This window comes from Myotis yumanensis, unplaced genomic scaffold (genome assembly GCF_028538775.1).
Source record: "Myotis yumanensis isolate MYYU_CA2020_CCGP unplaced genomic scaffold, mMyoYum1.0.hap1 SCAF_14, whole genome shotgun sequence".
Taxonomy (NCBI): Eukaryota; Metazoa; Chordata; class Mammalia; order Chiroptera; family Vespertilionidae; genus Myotis; species Myotis yumanensis.
This window is the reverse complement of record NW_027223765.1, coordinates 54,548,120-54,570,272: the sequence shown is the minus strand read 5'-3', so window position 1 is coordinate 54,570,272 and position 22,153 is coordinate 54,548,120. Positions and strand designations below refer to the sequence as shown.

General features: G+C 43.1%; 1 protein-coding gene across 4 annotated transcripts in view; it reads left to right on the top strand.

Moving 5' to 3' along the window:
- Positions 1 to 22,153, top strand: part of FRMD4B (FERM domain containing 4B) — a 295,154-nt gene that overhangs the window by 204,571 nt on the left and 68,430 nt on the right. The window lies entirely within an intron of this gene.

Here is a 22,153-nt window from a genome sequence, read left to right as displayed (position 1 = left end):
TCTTGGGGTTTAGATACCACACTTCTCAAGGGGAACCTCTTGCAGCTAAGATATCCCTCTGAAACTTCAGCTGCCATCTGTGGGAGCCCGGCCAACCCTCTTGTGCCTCTGCACTTCCTACCAGACTTGGTGTGGCTTCTTCTGTATATAAGGCTTCTCTCCAGCTAGTTTTCCGTTGATTCAGAATGGTTTTTCTATAATTTAGTTTTAATTCCAGTTTGGTCCTGGCAAGAGGTGAGTGTAGCTTCCACCTAATCTGCTGCCATCTTGTATCTCAAGGATCTTTTTTTTTTAATGCATCCAATCCATTGAAGAAATATTGCTTTTGTAAAATTCAATAAGCATGAATTGCTAGAAAAATGACCCCATGCTTGGATGTTGCGTCCATGTCACATTGCTATAAGTTTTAAATATGCTCAGTTCTTATCTCCTTACAGCAGTGCTTTAAAGGCCTCCAACTCCAGCTCTGCCTCCCAGGTTAAGGTCTCAGTGCTCAGGACCTCAGACCCTCTCCCCTGCTTCCAAGGCTGGGGGGACCTCTTCTGCCAATATATATTGCTCTACATCTGAGGGTGGCCAGGGAAGCTGGATGGTGCCTGACCTGGACAGGAAAGGGGGAAAGGCTATGATTAGGGCACCTACATTTTTACTCTTCCTTTAGGCTCCCAAAATATTAAGGGTGGTCCACTGAACGCAGACAGCTTTAATTGTGTGAGACTCAGCAAGAGCAGAGTTTTGTTTGTTTGTTAACAGCTTTATTGAGATATAATTGACTTTACATATTTAATTATATAATCTTTAAAGTTATGACACACATAATACCCAGGAAATGATTACCACAATCAAGATAGTGAATATATCCAGCCACAATAGATTAGTTTACAATGTTTAGAGTTTATATAAATGCATCCATATAATAGATAATATTTTGTCTTCTTTCAGTAGGCATAATTATTTTTACATTCATCCATGTTGTTGCAAGTTTCAGTAGTCATTCTTTTTAATTGCTGAGTAGTATTTAAGGTATGTGGCTATACCTTAATTGTTTATCCATTCACCATATTTTTCCCATTTTTTTCCAGCCTTACTGATATACTAGGGGCCCAGTGCACGAATTTGTGCACCTTGAAAGGAACTGTGGGCCACGAGGCTGCGGTAGGCACAGGGGTGGATCTTGGCCCATCCTCCTCGCCCCCGCCCAGACCCTCCCGCCTCAGCCCCTGGTCCCCTGTCTGCTAGCATCCCCACTCCCACTGCCGCTGCTCCCACACACTGACAATGCCAGCCCTGCTCGCACCCACTGACGGCATGGAGCGATTGGGGTCGGAACCAGCAGCAGGTGCGAGCGGGGCCGGCACGGTCAGTGGGTGCGAATGGCGGCTGCTGCCCTGATCGCACCTCAGGAGCAGGGCTGGGGGTAGTGGTGAAGCCCTCAGCGGTGATCAGGGTCAGCAGCCACCACTCCCACCCACTGATGGCACCAAGCGATCGGGACCAGCACCAGGCACTGACAGCAGGTGCAAGCGGCGGCTCCAGCACCGGCTGTGGGTGCGAGCGAAGCCAGTGCCAGCAGCAGGTGCAAGAGGTGGCTGCCAGCCCCACTCGCCCCTTAGGAGCAGGGGGGGAGGCAGAGAAGCTGTAAGGGGTGATCATGGCCAGAAGCCACTGCTCGCACCCACTGATGGCGCCAAGCGATCAGGGTGGCACCGGGCGCTGGCAGCAAGTGCGAGCAGCGACTCTGGTGCTGGCAGTGGGTTCAAGTGGGACTGGCACAGGCAGCAGGTGCAAGTGCTGGGTGGGACGCCCATGGCAGGCGAGAGCAAAGAATTTTTAGTAACCACCAGAGGCTCGACCCAATGACAGCGACTGGTGCCCCGCCTTGGTCTGGCGCCCCCACCACCTGCTCCACCACCCTGCTGTGGCTGACACCCGCCATGTTCTGCACTCTGCTGCCTGCTGTCAACACCTGCTATGTCAGCGGTTCTCAACCTGTGGGTCGCGACCCCTTTGGGGGTCGAATGACCCTTTCACAGGGGTCGCCTAAGACCATCCGAAAACACATATATAATTACATATTGTTTTGTGATTAATCACTATGCTTTAATTATGCTCAATTTGTAACAATGAAAATACATTCTGCATATCAGATATTTACATTACGATTCATAACAGTAACAAAATTACAGTTATGAAGTAGCAACAAAAATAATTGTATGGTTGGGGGTCACCACAACATGAGGAACTGTATTAAAGGGTCGCGGCATTAGGAAGGTTGAGAACCACTGTGCTATGTTCTGTGCGTGCCCCCTGGTAGTCAGCGCATGTCATAGCGACCAGTTGATCGGTTGTTTGGTTGTTCCGCCATTCAGTCAATTTGCATATTAGGGTTTTATATACTAGTATATAGATGATTGACATATTACATTGTAAGTTTAAGGTATATGATGTGATGATTTGATAGACTTACATATCATGAAATAATCCATTCACCTATTGATGGACATTTAGATTGTACTAGTTTGGGGACTGTTACAGATAAAACCACTATGAACACTTGTGTATAAATCTTTGTAAGCATATACATGCTTTCTTTTGTCATGGGTAAATACCTAGGAGTGGGATGACTAGATCATATGGTGGATATATGTGTAACTTTTTAAGGTAATGCCAAACTGTTTTCCAAAATTCCCACCAGCAGTGTATGAGAGTCCTAGCTCCTTCGCATCATTTTCCACACTTGGCATAATCAGTCTTTTTCATTTAGCCATTCTCATAAGTGTTCAGTGGTATCTCATTGTGGTTTTAATTTGCATTTTCCTGCTAAGGTATGAGGTTGAGCATCGCTCATGTGCTAACTTACCACCAGTATATCTTCTTTAGGTTTGACCTTTTGCTTAATCTCTTTGGGTTGTTTGTGTCCTTGTATTGAGTTCTCAGAGTGTATGTGTTTTGGATACAAGTACTTCATTGGTTATATGGATTGCAAATATTTTCTCCCAATCGTGGCTTGCTTTCCATCCTCTTAATGTCATTCAAAGACTAGAAGGCTTTTGTTTGGATGAAGCCCATTTTATGGATTGTGGCTTTTGATATTGTATCTCAGTAGCCTTGCCTGACAAAAGATCACAAGGATCTTTTTTTTTTTTTTAATATATTTTATTGATTTTTTACACAGAGGAAGGGAGAGGGATAGAGAGTTAGAAACATCAATGAGAGAGAAACATCGATCAGCTGCCTCCTGCACACCCCCTACTGGGGATGTGCCCGCAACCAAGGTACATGCCCTTGACCAGAATCGAACCTGGGACCTTTCAGTCCACAGGCCGACGCTCTATCCACTGAGCCAAACCGGTTAGGGCAGATCACAAGGATCTTTTCCCGTGTTTTCTTCTAGAAGTTTTAGAGTTTTCAGTTTTACATTTAAGTCTGTGATCCATTTTGAGTTATTTTTGATATATGACACAAAGTATGAAGTTCATTTCATTTATTTATTTTTTAAATTGAATTTATTTGGGTGACATTGTTTTGCAAAACCATAAGGTTTCAAGTGTACAACTCAATAAAACACCATCTGCACACTGTATCGTGTGTCCATCGCCCCAAGCAAAGTCTCTTTCCATCCCCACCTTCACCTACCGCCCAGCTCCCTTCCCCTCTGGCTCGCCCCACAGTTGTCTGTGTCTGTGTTGTGTATATATGTATTTTGGCTGATCCCTTCACCTGCTTTCATCCAGTCGCACAAGCCCCATGTACCCATGCCTCTGTTTCTATTTTACTCGTCAGTTTATTTTGTTCACTGGATTCCATGTATAAGTGAGATCATATGGTATTTGTCTTTCTCTGACTGCTTATTTCACTTAGCATAAAAATCTCCATATCTATCCATGCTGCTGCAAAAGGTAAAATTCCCTTCTTTTTTATGTTGTTGCATTATTTATTGCCTAGTATTTAGGGTGGTTTTTTTTTCCGGTGAGAGGATAAATTCAATTCTTGTTATTCGATCTTGGTCAGAAACAGAAATATTCAAAGCAGAGTTTTTGACTAACTCTCTGGAGAAATAAAATGTCCCGGCACCAAAGACTTTGTTACAGCCTCTCTTTCCTGAGACGAGCTTCCTAAGAGCTCCAGCGGTTGACTGATAAGTAAACACACAGAGAGCAAATGCAGCACCTGCTGAGTCAGGAAAACCGCAGCTGGTCATCATCTTCTGTGTGGAGGAATCCAATTATCCCCGATCATTTCACATGGTCCAGCGAAACCGTCTGCTTGATGAACTGTTTGCTCCGTTGCTGATGTAAAAAGATGGGATGCAAAGTCAACCTGTGATGTTTCACGTGTAGTGCTCTTTGTGTTAAGTTCTGTTGTCTGGAGGAAGAAATGAAAAGTAAGGTTCCTTTACATTCTACTTACGAATGTCAGGCCCTGGGAGCTGCTTTCTAAGTGGGACTTGCCAACGCATTTAGAACTTTTATGCAACATAATGTCGTAAGGCACTGTGACCTGTGACTGTTACTGGGATCATTTTTTTAATTCAGTTGTAAGAATTTAGAGCTGAATATTTTCCATCTACGTAATATGCAGATGACTAGAGACAATAACGCCAGACACATCGCAGGACCCAGTCGATGACAAGGCAACAAAACCCGGCAGCTGTTTGGTGAGGCGGCTCTCAGGCCATTTCTGAAGATGCGTGCTCATTGAAGAGCATTTCCCCGGAAGGAACGCCCTCCAAATCGCGGCCCAGGAGAGAGTGAGCAGTTTGAGAACGCAGCCTTAGATGCAGAACGCATGTAGGTGGGGGACTGGCCGGTGGGAGTCTGGTGCCGACGCTGGCAGCTGCTCATTCAGGGCTCAGCGCTGAATCTGAGCGTGAGGGGCTCCTTTGCACCCCGCGCACAGGACTGTTCCCACCAGCGAGGCCTCCAGCACCTGCATCGCCAAGCTCCCTGCAGGCAGCTTTCCCCGCCGCCAGGCCTGCCTTCCGCCGAGAGAAACAGGCAGGAATAGAGCGCTCTTATTCGCAACTATTGATAAAGCCACAATGTCTTCTTACATGCCTGGTTAGCAAGAAATGTGATTTTCGCTGTTTTACGGTTCGACTCCTGGTCAGAGCACGTGCCCGGGTTGCGGACTTGATCCCCAGCAGGGGCCTGCAGGAGGCAGTCGATCAATGATTCTCTCTCATGATTGATGTTTCTCTCTCTCTCTCTCTCTCTCTCTCTCACTTCCTCTCTGAAATCAATAAAAATACATATTTTTTAAAATGTGATTTCTACAGTTGCTGAAGCTCTGCGTGGCTATGCAAACATGGCTGTATAGTCGCAGAATCCAGCCCCATGAGTATGTTATTTAAAACGCTGGGTGGCTCTCACTGGTTTTGTAAACATCACTGCCCATACTGCATAGTGTATGTATGTGGTGACACATGAATATCTTGAAAGAAATATTGTGCCTCTTTTCTGAGTTTGAGTATCCCAGATAGTCTGAAAAGGGGATGAAATTTTTCACTTTTGTTTACTCCAAAACAAGCTCTCATATGTACAGTCTGGTACAAATTGGGCATTCCATGAATTTTTGTTGACTAACTCAATAAGTGAATGGATGTTGTTGTTGGCCAACCCTTGCTTCCCAATAAGATAAGCAACAAGCAAACACTGGTTATCTGATGTATAATTTGACTAGTTGTGAGTATTGAAATATATCTATATTTACTGAGAAACTGAACATCCAAAATTTTAAAAACAACATATAGTAATGCTGCAGTAACTCTAATTACAGTTTTTATCAAAGAATGATTTCAGAAAGAAGAAAAGTTTACATCCACTCTAATATTTTAAAAAGTCAAAAGCCCATTGGATTTTTTTCTCTAATCTTTGTAGATATCAATTAACGGTCAATGGTAATTATTGGGAACTAGTTCTGGTCCACTTTGATTATGAAGCTGTGGTGTGTGGGCCAGATTCAGCCATGGCCAGAGCTAAGTGCATGCAGGGTACTTCCTGGAGCATTACTTATTGGCTGTCTGCTACCTGCCAGCACTGTTGAGGCTGTTTAGGACTGGAGATGCTTCGAGGATTTCTTAATGTTTCTTCTGGTTCTTTTTTTTTTTTTTTTTAAGAAATGACGGTGGTTTGTTTACTCTTTGGAGTATTAGATAGCATAAAAAATGCACAATATGGATAAATATTAGAAGCCACAATATTTTTATTAAAGTATAGTTGACATACAACATCATATTACTAGTAGTTTCCGGTGTGAAAGACAGTGACTGGACACCTTATGAGGTGACCACCACAAGACAAAAGTCTAGCTCACAGCAGTTGTGACAAGACCTGGTGTAGTGCGTGCCTGTCCTTATCAGGCACTTCCGGTGACAGGTGCTTCTGTTTTCTGTCCACCATGACCTACAATCATCTCAGTCTAGGAAACTATGTTAAAAGTCATGCTGTGTTTTGATCTTGAGAAGGGAATGCAATGCTAAGGAAAGGCTCAGGGCCAGGGCACCTCTTGGCCCCAACGCTGTGTGACCTTAAGAAAGGTTCCCCACACTGAGCCATCTTCCCCATTTCTCACTGTCTGACCTTGGACTGCTTTTATCGGATTTATAACAAGTGCTCATTTTTAGTGAGCAAACCCTGGCCTCTCTGCCTCTCTCCAGGCCACAGAGTCAGCACTGAGGAGGAGGCGGCCGCCAGCCTTCGCAACGGGTTCCCAGGCGGATTCTCCCGAACACCGTAGTTGAGGAACCTGGGGGTTTGCTGCACGTTAAACGGAGCCGTGTTTCAATTCATGCTCAACTTCACTTTGAGAAATATGGGTCAAGGTCCAGAGACAAGACACTAGAAAGATACCTTATCATTTCTCCTCCTCTTACTGGCATTTGGAAAAGGGTGGTTCACCTTAAGAACAGAGAGCAGAGCAAAGTATGACATTCATCCCAGCTCTAGACTGGTGGGAGGGAAGGGCATAGCTTCCTGGGCATTCCTGTGTGCCAGCCCTGTGCCAGGCGGTGCACATTTACTCCATGTGGTCCCACCACAGCCCACGAAGAAGGAAACTTACGATGCCGTTGTACAAATAGAAGAATGGAGGCGCAGAGGGGCTGAGTAGTTCATGTAAGGTCACAGAGCTCGTCGGTGGGGAAAGTGTCCTTGGCAAGTGGTACAGTCAGGAGACCCTGGTCCTTAGAAGCACCCCCTGTTTACCTCAGCTTCCTTTTAGTCGTGGCTCTGGGGAAGTAAAGGTGCTCATGGCTTAGAAGTCAGGGGCTGCTGTTACACAGCAGGACGGTCATCGCAACTAACATGTAATTTGCTGGGCACTTACTGTGTACACTCATTCATTTGTTCTCACTCCAATCCTATTAGGTAAGTTTGGTAACTCACCTACTAGATAAGTGCTATTATTATCTCCCATTTTACAGATGAGAATACTGAGGTACAGAGCTTATGTAACACACACAAGGTCACATAGCTAATAAGTGGAGGAGCTGGGATTCATCCCAGACAGCATGACGCCAGCCAGAGCCCGTGAGTTTAACCCCTGCATCTGCTGCCTCTCGGTGGGTGAGGGCTGTCGGCCCACTGCCCGTAGGGGGATGGACATGTCCATGGCCCCCTCAGCCTTTCTCTTACTCCAAACTTTGCTGTACGTGCTGATACTCCCAGCCACGGTTGTTATAAGGTGCCTGTAGGCGTTAGTTGACTTGCACAGCCTGGCGGGGGACAGAGCAGCCCTGGGGTGTCTCAGAAGGGCATTGCCTCCTGTGGCGCGGAGCCGAGAGGTAGGACTGCCACGCGGATCGGGTGTTCCGGGAGAGCTGCTGTCTGAGGGCCCTTGAACCTGTTTGGCTTCCTTGGTGAGAATGCAGAGGGCACACCTCGCCTTCACAAACAGGCACCTATGCAGGTGGCGATGACGGGGAGATGCCGAAACTGCCCGGGGACGTGGCAGCACTCAGCGCGTGGGCTGCGGGCCACTGGGCAGCCTGTTGCCAACGGGGAAAAGCCTAACTCCTGAAACGACCTTAGGTTTGTCCCAGCTATTGCCTTGGCAGACTCCTTGACCTTATCTGTGATTTCAGTAATCAACCCACATTTGTCACTACCATCCCTTTTTTTAAAACCAATGACTTGCAGACACGCTTGGAAAATTAAAACAGTATTGGCCACCGTGTCTCTCTGGGTGTGCATGCAGCTATCACAATAATGAGAAGGCAGAAAGCGTGGAGAAGCAAGAGTGGTTTGAGGGGTGCTCTGTGGTGGAGACCTGCACAGGTGGAAGGAGGGCAGTGTGCCCCGGAGCAGGCACGGCTTTCTCATGTACCCACTCATTTAATCCTCACACGCACGCTGTTATGTATTGTTACTTTAACAAGTGAGGCAACGGGAGCATAAGCAAGGTAAATAATGTGGCCCCGGGTGAAACGGCTCACTACAGCGGAGGAATCACTAGACAGTTTGGCTGCGGAAATAATAGTATTTATCCTCATGTCTTCATCCAATAAAAACTTGTTGTGTTCCTACAAAGGGCTAGGATTTCTGATGAGATCTCATTTTCGGTAGTGTAATATTAACACCAGTACCTTCCCGTGGCCGATCCTGAAGATTCTCTCATTTGTACATGTGTGTATAGGTGTGTATTGTGTTCATTTAAAGGCAATATGTCTGGTGTTTCTTTCTATGATATATTTGTGGAAGAGCTGGGAACTTGTAATATGAGCATGCCCAGAATTCCTAATGTTATGTGTTACTCCTTCCTACAATAATATGAAAAGCAGTTTGGGATACTTTCTGAGCTCTGCAATATAGGACATCTCACCAACAGAATCAGGATTTGTAATCACACACACACACACACACACACACTGTACTTTAAATCTACAGCTCAAGAATCTATCACATGATCATAAGCTATTTTCATACCAAAAAGACTTTAATAAATGCTGAATATTAGACCACTTTCTTGGGTTTTACCACATGCTTTGACATATTAAATGCTTCAAGAAGTTCTTCAACATATAAACATGTGATATTTTAACCCAATATTTTCCAAACGTTCTTGCACATGAAATTCTTCTTTCAAACAATACTTATTAATGGACTGCTGATCACACTTTTAAAAATAGAGTCCTAAGTATATTCTGTCATGTTAAACAATAAAGCAAAAATATGTAACTATAAGTCTCCTGGGTGTTACCCTATGTTAGAGCTGGCCACAAGGTAAAACCTAGGTCTGTTCTGATTCCTTAAATAAATCTTTCAGGAGTCAGTCGAGATGTTGACCTGGTTACTGATGTTGACCTAGGGCCTCCTCTCCAGGCTGGGCAGGACACATCATATCGAGATGGAAGAGAAAAGGGATCCCTATGCCTTACTCGATTTCATCATGCTCCCTTTCTTTCCTCATTAGCGCTCATCTCTTTGCACTTTGAATAAATGTAGAGTACACAGGAGCCACATAGTAATCCTACCCAAAGTAGTGATTGCAAGGCTAGCCATCCGTTGTTTTTTTTTGCCCTCCCTCTTGCCCCTTTCTTGACCAAGACCTCACTAGGCATGCCCTGTCGTTAGCATACTTGGTGCGTCTCACTGCAGGCAAACACGCCCTTCCCACACTCGGAGCTTCAGCCTGACGCGGTGTCCTCGGAACCTCAATGGCACTGGCGTCTGGGAATGTGGAGGCTCCGAAGCTCTCCTAAAGGCCCACGTGGCTGAGGGCACTTTGGCCCCACGACCATGAAAATGAGAGTGTGTCTTTCCACCCCACACTCCACCAACTTCAGGAAAAATCCCTGCAAGACTTTACTGAACTATGAAAAGGTAAATATCTTAGATTGTTATTTCTAATAGTGGGAAACGTAGACTGCCTAAATGCACTTCAATGGATATTAAATAAATCACAAGCCATCCGTATGCTAGGATCCCCTGCAGCCATTAACGAGGGCAAAATACCCCTCCCCGACCGACCTGAAACACGCCAGGCCGCACTGGGACGCTTACAAAGGACCAAGTGGCAGAATAGCAAACCCTGGGTGATTGCCTTAACGTTACTATTTGCTTTTATGTATAGACAATGTACTCGTAGGGAAACTAGAAAAGTCTGCTGTGGCGTGTCAGTAGTGATTGCTTCTGGGAGTGAGGGTTCATGGAAGAGCTCTTCCCTCTAGGAACGCTAAGTGAGATTCTTTCACAAGAAGCTCAAATTAGTTTTCAATCAGAAAAGCAAAGACAAAGGTAATCGTTGTGTGCATTAAACGTTGCCTCTTTACAGCTGTAGGAAGGGAATAAAGACATTTGTTGATCACTTTCTCTCCACGAGAAAAACTGTCATCTTTCTCACTCGACAAAGCAGAAGGGAAGTTTTATCTAGGAAAGCAAACGGAAGGCCGGCTCAAAGACAACTGACAGAATCGGTTTTTCTGGTTGAAGAAAATTCAGAGAATTCTGAACTCTACAATCAATTCAAAAAAAGAATTAACACATAATCCCAATACTAGAGCATTAAGTGCATTATGTTGACCTGTTTCTTTCTTTTGAGTGTATATTTTTCTTAGTTAAGATCAGTTACTGCTGACATTTTACATTTTGTTAGACTTTTCACTTTTTATATATTTGGCTACTTTGACCTCATCTTGCCCACTTTTCTTCCTATATTCGCTATGGTCTTGGACTATAAGATCAGTGTGCAACACAGGGAAAGATGCAGAGAAACTTTGAAAATTCACGTGTGTTTCATTAAATATAAACTTGCACACTGAGGGTAAGGACCAGGTTTTCTTTATGTTGCAATCTCCGCTGTTTGCCCGGATGTTAGGTAAAAGGTTGTTGAATGGATAAATACGCAAATATGGCAAGATTGAGGCATTTTAGAACACAAAATCAATAAGACTTAGCACCTCCCACACTTCACATCTTAGCCTGCCCTGCTCCCTAGAGAAGCTGTATAATGCATTGGTGTTGAGTTTAGACAGAAGCCAGGATTCCCGGGTTCAAAGGCCTGGCCTTGGCTCTAACCTGGGCATGTTACTTACATTTTTAAGCCTCAGTTTTACCAACTGTAAAGTGGGGGTAATAATAGTTTCTACCTCAGTGGATAAGTTAATATATACATGGTATGTAGAATAGTATCTGCACACAGACTGTCTTGCTATTAATATTTTTGCTATTGTTACCACTGCTGTTACATATCAAGCCCTTTAATAGGACACACAGCCTTAGCTTATCACTCCAGCCTCTTTCCACACTCACCCTGTGGTCACCCTGAAATGACTGCTCATTCCTGATTAACACTGTCTTTCTCAAGCTCCCTGTCTTCTTGATCTGCTTGTGCCTCTGCTGAAGGTCTGTCTCTGTTTTCTGGTCTTGTTCCTGTGCTGAATGCTTCTCTCTCCCTTAATTTCCCTCCGGCAAGTTTCCACCCCTGCTTCAGGCTCAGCCCAGAGGCCCTGCCCCTAACCACTGCTCTCCTGGCCTTGTGTGCACCATCGCCCCCACTTCCTGCGGGACTGAGCTCCAGCCTCCAGGACAGCCTGTCTCCCCTCACTCTCTGCTCGCCGTGTTGAACTGTTCGCTTGTGTGTCTGCCGCTCCAGAACCTGACGGACTCCTTGGACCCGGGTCGGCTGCTGCTTATCTTCATGTCCCTCCGCTGGCACAGCGCTGGCCGCCGCCAGAGGCCCCAGGGAACATTTGTCAAGTGAGCAAAATACATGTAGTAGTTTACACTAGTAACTAACTGATCAGATTTTTCAAAACGGACTTGTGAAAAGATCAAGTTAAATTGGAAATCAGTTTTGAGTAATAATCATAAAATACGACTTTTTCAGCTTTCAATTTTATTTTGTTTTCACTACCCACGATAGAGCTTCTGCCCCTAAACTCAATTTTCCAGAGTTGGTGTGATACTTGTACCCTTTGAACTTCATATGCTGAGCCAACAGGAGCACCATTTGGCCTCCCTGGTCAGATTTCAAGCACACGCATTCACCTTTGCTGCAGTAGTCGCTGTAGCTGCCTTTGAAGATATTTAGAGAATCATTGTAAAATCAGCTACAAAGATAGGCAGCTCTGCTCTTAGCTTCAAGCATCTTTTCTTGGAATTCCAAGAAAATAAGTCATCCACTTTTGATTGCCTTGAAGACAGTGAGTATATACAGAGGGAGTCCAACTCATCCTAAAATATTTGAAGCAAGTCTTCCAATAGATCCTCCCACCCCCACCGTTCAGCCAGACCACCAGGGACTCTCCTGCAGACCTGGCAGTATCCCGCAGGCAGAGCGGGCGGCGTGATGCAGGCAGAGCGGGCGGCGTGATGCAGGCAGAGCGGGCGGCGTGATGCAGGCAGAGCGGGCGGCGTGATGCAGGCAGAGCGGGCGGTGTGATGCAGGCAGAGCGGGCAGTGTGATGCAGGCAGAGCTGGATGGAAGGACAGTTGGAGAAATGCTCCAACCCACAGCCAACCATGAGCACCTGCACAATCAAATGGGACTGTGTTTTAAAAAACATTCTCCGGAAACCTAGGAAGATGTTCTGATAATCTGGTGCTGCTCCAGCTGCCTGCTCTTGTCAGAGGGTTTTTTAAAGTACACATTCATGAAGGCCTCTCACTGCCCCTGTTGATAATGCCTTCAGTGAGAGGAATTCGCTGCAGCTCAGTGTAACCTCCCAGAGCTTGAAGCGATTCCTCTGTAACCAATCCGCTCTGTCAGCACCACACTCCCAGCTCTCACCCTGGGATTACTCCATCTAGTTCAACAACCGACAATGTGAGTCGTTAGGAAGAACTTAAATATATCTGGCATATCTGCCAACCTGACAGAGTGTTAGCATTTGGGGTTTGAGGCTGTTTGCATACGTCAGTGTGTGTGTGTGTGTGTTTTAATCCTCAAGCTCATTTCAATATGCTGAAATGATTTAAAGGATCAGGAATTGAATTTTGCAGGCTGTAAATTCTGTCCATGGAAAGGTGAGCCTGCCTTCTCATTGATATTTACCAAGTAAAGTCACTAAACTAAACATCAGAGTTGGCTTGAAAAGGAGCGGGTGCAGAAGGAGCAAAGAACTCTAGGGCCGCGTTTTAAAGGGCTATTGAAAGCTTATAATAAACACTGCACCTTGCCTGTTTCATGTGGCTTTCCCTCTGTTTTCCTAACGTGGAAATGATGTGTCTCAAGCCATGTACTATTAGATATATGCTGCCTTGTGCATTGGTGAGAATCAAAATTGCCATAATAATAGCTTATAACACCTGCCAATTTTAATCCTCAGGGACTCCCCTGAGGATGGTAAAGGGGAAGATGTCGGGTCCTCCATGAAAAACCTTGGGCCCACGGAGGTAAAAGGCCATGGTCATGGAGTGGGGGGACAAGGAAACACCCTGCAGTTGGCACCGCCAGGGGAGAGGGGATTTACACAGAATGGAGTCTTTGTTCACTGATGTGTTGCCAGCACAAGTAGCCTCTCAAATATTTGTTGAATTCATTGAAAGGAGCTACCGACAATCCCATTGGAAGCCCTGCATTTCACAGTGGCAGCACTTAACATGAATTATCTTAAAACATTTAAACCCAGCCATAACTGGTTTGGCTCAGTGGATAGAGCGTCCGCCTGCAGACTGAAAGGTCCCAGGTTCGATTCCGGTCAAGGGCATGTACCTTGGTTGCGGGCGCATCCCCAGTCGGGGGTGTGCAGGAGGCGGTCGGTCAATGTCTCTCTCTCATCGATGTTTCTAACTCTCTATCCCTCTCCCTTCTTCTCTGTAAAAAATCAATAAAATACATTTTTTTAAAAAAAACATTTAAACCCAATATTCGTACTTTTGATAAACCATCGCCTCAGAAATGGGCTATCAGAGTACCATTACAGCTAAATTATGACTTAAAAAAAGTCATAAAAATATTGATAAATGCTTAAATGGCAGTAGGAGGTGGAAGGTTCAATCAGCTGAAAATACAAAATTTTTAAATTCTAAGGATGGATGAAAATGCCCTGTAAGACATTTTCTCAATTTATTTTATAAATCAAATTTTATTGTACATTTCTAGCTTTTGAAAATGCTTAAGTTGACATCCTTGATGACACAAATCATGTAATTCAAAAGAAACTTCCAAAAACAAATTTACCCATACCAACTATTTCTTTCTATCCATCCCTTTACCTGTCCGCTTAACATCTGTCTGTTATATTTTTTAAGCCATTCTAGAAGCAGATGTAACCTGCCTTTCTGGGTATGGAGGAGGTTTGAAGGGCTGTCTTTATATTTTTTAGAAAGAAGATTTTGAATAGAAGACTTCCATTTCATAATTAAGTTGGCCTAATATTTAATGCTTTGCAATATGGATTCATTTTGTAATAGAGTGAGATATCTATTTCAGGCAAACCTGTTGAATTGGGCACAGATAGTTACCATTTTAAATCTTATGAGTATAGTTTATCTCAGCTAAAGTGAAGTCAGGAAGTATTTCAAACTAACCAATTTTGTTCCTGGAGAGACATTCTAAGTGTGGTTGGATGCACGCCACGGAAAGGGGTGAGGGCTGCAGGGAGGAGGTCCCAACTGTCTAGCATCCAATCCTGGCACTACCACTTCCAGGCTGGCTGGCCGTGAGCGTCTCTACCTTCCTGAGCGTCAGTCAGTCCCCTCACCTGTGGAGTGAGGCAATATCGTTACCTCCTCACAGGGCTGTCCTGGGAATTCAGTGAATCCACCTGTGTCAACCTCTTGGAACAGATGATTAGTATCTAAGTGTTTCTTGTTCTTGTTGTTGTTCTTGGCACTTTTATTCTAAAATTCCCAAGAGGACTGCTATTAAATGTTCTCATTTATAAGAATTATTTGAGCATAAGCAACCACAATTATGGCACAAAGGGAGAATGCTGGTGAAAATATTTTCATGAGATATGTCCTATTGGGGGGAAAATTACAAATGGGAGGCCCAATCAGATGAATGCATAATAGTCCTGAAAATGAAAGTATCGTTGCATGTCTACTCGTCCAAACCATCCAGAGAGGATGTTAACGTTAGCAGGGCTTCTTCATTCAAAGGCTCAGTTTTAACATCATGACCATAACTTTCTTGCTCCTGATTCTTCCTTTTCTCCCTCTAATCATCCTTGATTACCTTGTACTTACAAGCACCTTGTACAGTGGGGCCTTGACTTACGAGTTTAATTCGTTCCGAGACGGAGCTCATTAAGGAGCTCATTAAGGAGCTCGTTAACTCAAATTACTCTATCAACTCAATGCAAAAAATTGGCCGAGAGACAGCTGGTATCTCAAAAAACTCGTTAGTCGGGACACTCGTAAGTCAAGGCCCCACTGTACTTACAAAAAATATATATGACTAGTTTCCATCAGAACACTCCACGACTACAAATTCAAATTGTAATTGCAAGTGGGTGCCCGTGTGCATCGGTGCAATTAGAACACTTTGGTTCAAGTCCGTTCCGCAAGGGCTAGCACAGCAGCTCAGAGCTGGGTTCTAAGCGTCTGTTCATGATGATGATTCATCTGTTCGCCCATTGTCTCCTGCATATTTATCAGATGTGGGTGCCTTGAACTTCCACACTCATTAGCAGAGCCTGACCTAGTTAGGCTCCCTGCCTTTCTTGTGTGGCATAACAATTGGCCCTTAGATCACCACACCTTTAATTTCAGGGCAGTGTCTTAAACATTCACTTCCTTGCTTTGAAAATATGTTGGTGGAAGAGTTTATAAAAAGGATTGGTGGAGCCCTAGCCGGTTTGGCTCAGTAGATAGAGTGTCAGCCTGCGGACTAAGGGGTCCCAGATTCAATTCTGGTCAAGGGCACATGCCCAGTTTGCGGGCTTGATCCCCAGTGTGGGGCGTGCAGGAGGCAGCCGATCAATGATTCTCTCTCATCATTGATGTTTCTATCCCTCTCTCCCACTCCCTTCCTCTCTGAAATCAGTAAAAATATAAAAGGTTGGTGGAGCCTGTCTTCTGATATTGACCGTGTGACAATCTCATTCTTCCTGGGCTTAAAAGGAATAAAGCAGAACCTCAAGACCTCAAAATTGGAGGAAAGTAAAAGTAAGAACTGGGGAGAAGGAGACTCAGTCCTGATGATTTTTTTCAACCTCATTTGGTAGAGCATTGTCATCAAAAGGCTTCATTTTTTAAGTATAGATTAATTTGTTGACATATTTATTATGTCCACTCTGTGCCAGGCACTGTACAGGTGCTGCAGGCTGTGCAGTGACGAGCTGAACAGATATCTGCCTGTTGTGAAGTTTAGCATTTTATGAGATCTATCCCATATTTCACAAATTGTGTATATCTACTCTGTATTTACTAGTATTGTTGGATGTGTAGTTATTATTGAAATTTTTCTAATTGTCTCAATAAAGTTCTCTATAGCCTTTCCTCCTTTTCTGATCCAGGACCCAGTCCAGGATCACACACTACATTAAGTCCTCAGGACACTGTAGTCTCCAGAACTGGAGACAGGTGCCCAGTCTTTGGTTGGCTTTTCTTGCACTGGTAGTTTTGATAGTATAAGCCCATTGCCTTGCAGATTACCTCTCAATTCAATTTGTGAAATATGGATGTGTCGAAGTCAGCGATTCCAAACATGTACCATGCTGGGCATGTATCAGAGTCACCTGGGAACTTGGTGAGAATACAGAGCCACACTGGTTTCGTCCTACCTGCTTCAGTGGGCGGGGCCTCCCGTGCTCTCTAGGAGCTCTCGGGGTTACTCTGCTCACACCAGCCTGAGAGCCTCTAGTCCAGCGGTTCTCAACCTTCTGGCCCTTTAAATACAGTTCCTCATGTTGTGACCCAACCATAAAATTATTTTCGTTGCTACTTCATAACTGTAATGTAAATATCTGATATGCAGGATGGTCTTAGGTGACCCCTGTGAAAGGGTCGTTCGACCGCCAAAGGGGTCGCGACCCACAGGTTGAGAACCGCTGCTCTAGTCTAACCTAATCTCCTTGTGGCAGGAACATGCATAAGCAATGTGGAGTCCTTCCCAGTGGGTCTCACCAGGAGGCTTCACTGCCGCACGCCTTGGTGTTGGTTAAGGTGGTATCTGCCAGTTTTCTCTTCACCTTCTCCCCTGAGTGATTAGCCACTTGTCTGGAACTGACACTTGGAAGCTGCTTGGCTCTGCAGCTTCCCAAGTCTTTGACCCAATGCTCTTGGCCTCCACTGGGGACTTGCTAAGTCAGCACTGTGATGATTGTAAATGGTGAGTCTCTAATTCTTCCACCTTCAACATTCCTTAGCATTCATCTGTAAAGAATCATTTTCCCTTCTTCTCCGTCTTGACCTTTGAAAAAGATTTTTTTAAGTCATCATGGACTCATGGACTCCTTTGTATTCAATGTATTGTAATCCATTCTGTCAATTATTTAGATGCTCAAAATGCTTCCATTATTTTTTTCTTTTCTTTTTTGTTTTTTAGTGGAAAAGCTAGAAGCCAAGATGTGGTTTCTATTAAATTAGTTGGAACTTCATCCAAAGAACAAAAACATATGTCACCTGTCCACCTACAAATAAAATGCACTTTACAAATCATACTGGCTGATCCTGGGAAAGCGTGGTCTGGTTGGTGTTCCCTCATTCCTCATTTCCATGTCCGTGTGTTTATTTGTATTATCCTCCCACAATCAAACACGTGTCCACATGCTGCTAACTTTCTCTCCTTCTCTCTCTCTTGCTCCTATCTTCACTGTGATCAAGTTTCTGAGAAGCAGTCTGCCCAGATACTGTGGTCATATTGCTCATGTCTTTGAAACTGTGATACACACCCACAAAAAAACCTGTACTTGTTTGTTTTTCTTGTAATGCTTTTTTTTTTTTTTACTTTTTTCAAAGCATCTTTATATCGGGGGTTGTTGTTTTTTCTGTCCTCCAAACTCCATGAAGTTGTGAGACAGATATTATTATTTTCCTTTTATATTTTTAGAAAGTGAAGCCAGGAAAGTAAAAGACTCTTTGACATCTAGACCTCATTGTGTTTAGCATTTTGAGTTAAATATCTACTCCTGCCAACCCAGGTGCTATGCTTCCAGGTCCTATTGCTGTCGCTGGGGAAGCCTGAGCTAGGTTTTCATGGTTCAGAGAGCCAGGATTCTGTACTGAGTTGAAAACCAAGTCAAATAAACTGTATAGTGAATCAAGAAATACAAGAAGCATTCCTTAAAAAAGAAAGAAAGAAAACAAAAAGACATATAGAGATTCCAAAATGGCAGCGGAGTAAGTGGAAGCTACACTGACATGCTCCCAGAACCAAATTGGAATTACAACTAAAATACAGAAAAACCATCCAAATAAACACCTGAAGACTAGATGAAGAGAACCCTGATAACCAGGATGGCAAGTAGAGGCCACCTGGAGACTGATAGAAAGTGCAGAGGCACAAAAGAGCTGACCAGGCTCCCACAGACAGCAGCTGAAGTTCCAGAGGAATATCTCAGCTGTGGGGGACATCTTTCTCCTGCAGAACTTTGCTATCCAGGTGGTTTTTGTCTGGGAGGAAGGCAGTTGACATATTCTATTGGAAAACCCTGTGGAATTTTTGGGGTCCATCAAGAGACTGAGAATAACGATCAGCCTGCAGGCAGAAGCACTTACCTCATCTTGTTGGAAAACCTCTCCCCCTGTGGTCGATAGCCTGAGGTTAATCAACTCTGAATACAATCAGACTGCAGGCAGAGGCAAGTCTCTGGAGGCTTTGAGTCTTTGCCTGATCTAATTTAGGGCCCAGGACTAGGAAAAACAGACCTTGGTGCACATTTTGGTCTTTTCCAAAGGCACGCAGCCCCATCAGAGGGAGCCAAAAGCTGTGATTTGCTAATAGCTCCAAACAGGGTATTTAGGGCCAGTCAGAAACAGCATCTAGACTGTCCTGCACTAGAGATTGGGCGGTGTAGTAGATCTACCTAATACATTTACACAAACCCAAACAGGCAGCCAAAATGGGAAGACAAAAAAACAAATCCCAAAAGAAAGAACAAGAGAATTCTCCAGAAGAAGAGCTAAATGAACTAGAGATAAGAAAATTATCAGACATAGAGTTCAGAATAATGATGGCAAAGATTCTCAACAGCATGAGAAAAGATATAGTAACTATGAAGAATGACATAGCACTAATAAAGAACACAGTGCAAGGAATAGACAGCAGATTAAGGGAATCGGGGATTAGATCAGTGAATGAGAAGACAGAGTAGAAAAAAATCACTCAATCAGAGAACCAAAAAGAAAAAAGTCAATTAAAAATCAGGAGAGCTTAAGGGAGCTGTGGGACAATGTGAAACGTAACAATATTTGCATTGTAGGAGTACCAAAAGGGGAAGAAAGTGAGCAAGGGGTAGGAACGTGTTTCAAGAAATAAGGGCAGAAAACCTCCTTCACCTGTAGAAGGAAAAAGTCGCACAAGTCCAGAAGGCATGTAGAGTCCCAAGGAAGAAGAACCCAAACAGGCCCACACCCAGACACATCATAATAAAAATGCCAAAGAGAGAATCTTAAAGGCAGTCAGAGAAAAGCAATTTCTTACCTATGAAGGAGCTCCCATTAGGCTATCAGCAAATTTTTCATCATAAACTTTACAGGCCACAAGGGAATGGCATGAAGTATTCAAAGTAATGAAAAGCAAGGATCTGAAACCAAGATTACTATAGCCAAGGCTATCATTCAAAATAGGTGGTGAAATAATGAGCTTTCCAAACCAGAAAAAAAAAGGGGGGGGGGGGTGAGTAAAGGAGTTTGTTGCCACCAAATCATCACTGTAAGAAATGCTAAAGGGATTGCCGTAATGAGAAGAATTAGAGAGAGCAACATAGGCATAAAGAATTAAAATGGCAATAAATAAGTACCTATCAATAACCTTAAATGTAAATGGATTAAATGCTCCAATCAAAAGGTGTAGGGTAGCTGAATGGATACAAAAACATGACCCAAATATATGCTGTCTACAAGAGACCCACCCCCAGAACAAAAGACTCACACAAGATGAGAGTGAAGGGATGGAAAAAATTTTTCCATGGAAATGGAAACGAAAAAAAATCTGGGGTAGCAATACACATATCTGACGAAATAGACTTCAAAATGAAGGCCATCAGAACAGACAATAAAGGTCACTACATAATTCTAAAGGGATCGATTCAACAGGAGGATATAACCCTGGTATACATATATGCACTCAATATAGGAGCACCTAAATATATTAAAAAAAAAAACTTCTGAGGACTTTAACGGCGAGATCGACAACACAGTCATAGTAGGGGACTTTAACACCCCCCTGACTTCACTGGATAGATCTTCCAGACAAAAAATTAACAAGGAAACAGTGACTCTAAAGGACACACTGGATCAGATGAATTTTTAATTGCTATTTATAGAACATTTCACCCCAAAGCTACAGAATATACATTTTTCTCAAGTGTACATGGGTCATTCTCAAAGAAAGACCACATGTCAGGACACAAAACAAGTCTTCACAAATTCAAGAAGATTGAAGTCATATCAAGCATCTTCTAAGATCACAGTGGAATGAAATTAGACATGAACTATAGTAAAAACACTCAAAAACATTCAAACACATGTAGGCTAAATAGCATGTTATTAAATAATGAATGGGTTGGCAATGAGATCAAAAAAGAAATAAGAAACTTCCTGCAAAGAACTGCACCAAAATATTGTTGGGAGACAATTCCACTATGTGCCTACAAAATGGAAACAAATTAACTAAAACTTATTGGCATTATTGGCTTTGGTGAAGAAGTTGAATGTAAGTTAAATACATTAAAACTAATAATTCTACATAATGATAACCAGATAAACAGTAGAATAAGAAAGTAGCCCATTTACATAGGAAAATATAAAATACTAAGTATTAACCCTAACACTGGATTATGTGATCTTTATGGTGTATATCATAAAACTTTATGATCATAATAAAACAATTTCAATAGAAACATATTATCCCTGAAGAAGACAAATTATTGTATCTTTTTAAAACTTGACAGGATTATTTAAAAATTTATTTTAAAAAGTAAGTGAAAGAGACTATCAAGAATTATATAAAATTAAAGCATTCCATCAAATATTGAAACATATTATAATGAAACGGTGATTACATATTATGGAACTACACAATAATTGAACAGTGCCCAGAACAAAGTAGATAACCATAGATATAATGATATATAAGAATGGAAGAAGCAACATGGCAAACATTAGCACAGAAAGAATAACATTGAGAGAGTCTTTGAGTGCTAGACTTTATGATAAATGCTTTATACTTGTACTTGTTTTAATGCCCTAACAACTCAGTAAAGCCAACATTATCATTCCCCATTTTGCAGATGAGGAACTGAGTTTCAGAAAATATAACTTGCTTGGGGCCCCACAGATTCTTGCAGTGGGAGAGATAGGCCCAGTACACTCTGACTTCACAGGCCGGGAGGAGGCCAGGAGAAGGCAGACACAGCAAAGGGGGACAGACTAAAGGACACAATTTGTTCTCAATAGACAAGAAAAAGTGTTAATTTTGTAGCTCCAATTAAATCTAAGTTCTCAAACAGCTAAGTGAACAAAGGCTTATTTCATACATAGGCAATAGCAAATAAAATGCAATTGCAAGAAAATATGCAAATTGGTTAGGAATTAAAGAATTGCAAATTCAAACAGTTTTGCTATTGTTTTATACTTTTCTAATTAACAAAAGTAATTTTATTGGTTTATAAAAAATACATACATTTCCCTCAGATGAAAAAATTAGAGAGAATATTTGATATGTTGACCTGGGTGGGTGATGGTTACATGAATGTATGCACATCAAAATTCATTGAACTGTACACTAAGATTTGTGCATTTTATTGTGTGTACCTCAATAAAGGGGAAAACACTCTAAAACATAGTAAGTGATGAAATCAGTTATCTGTAAGTGAGAAAATAAAGGTAGGAGTCATTAGATGTCATCGGGGTTAAGGTTAGTAGAAAACATCCAGCATGGTTTGTATAAAGCATTGAGCCCACAACTTTGAAATTCAAGTTCTCCTAAGAGCCAAAGCAGAGAGGGCTCATGATCAGTGGCATAACTCACCGTGGTCATTGAGGTCCAAACAAAGCGGCTGCTTGGAAGAACACAGTCACTGCCTGTCCTACGAATGAGAAAC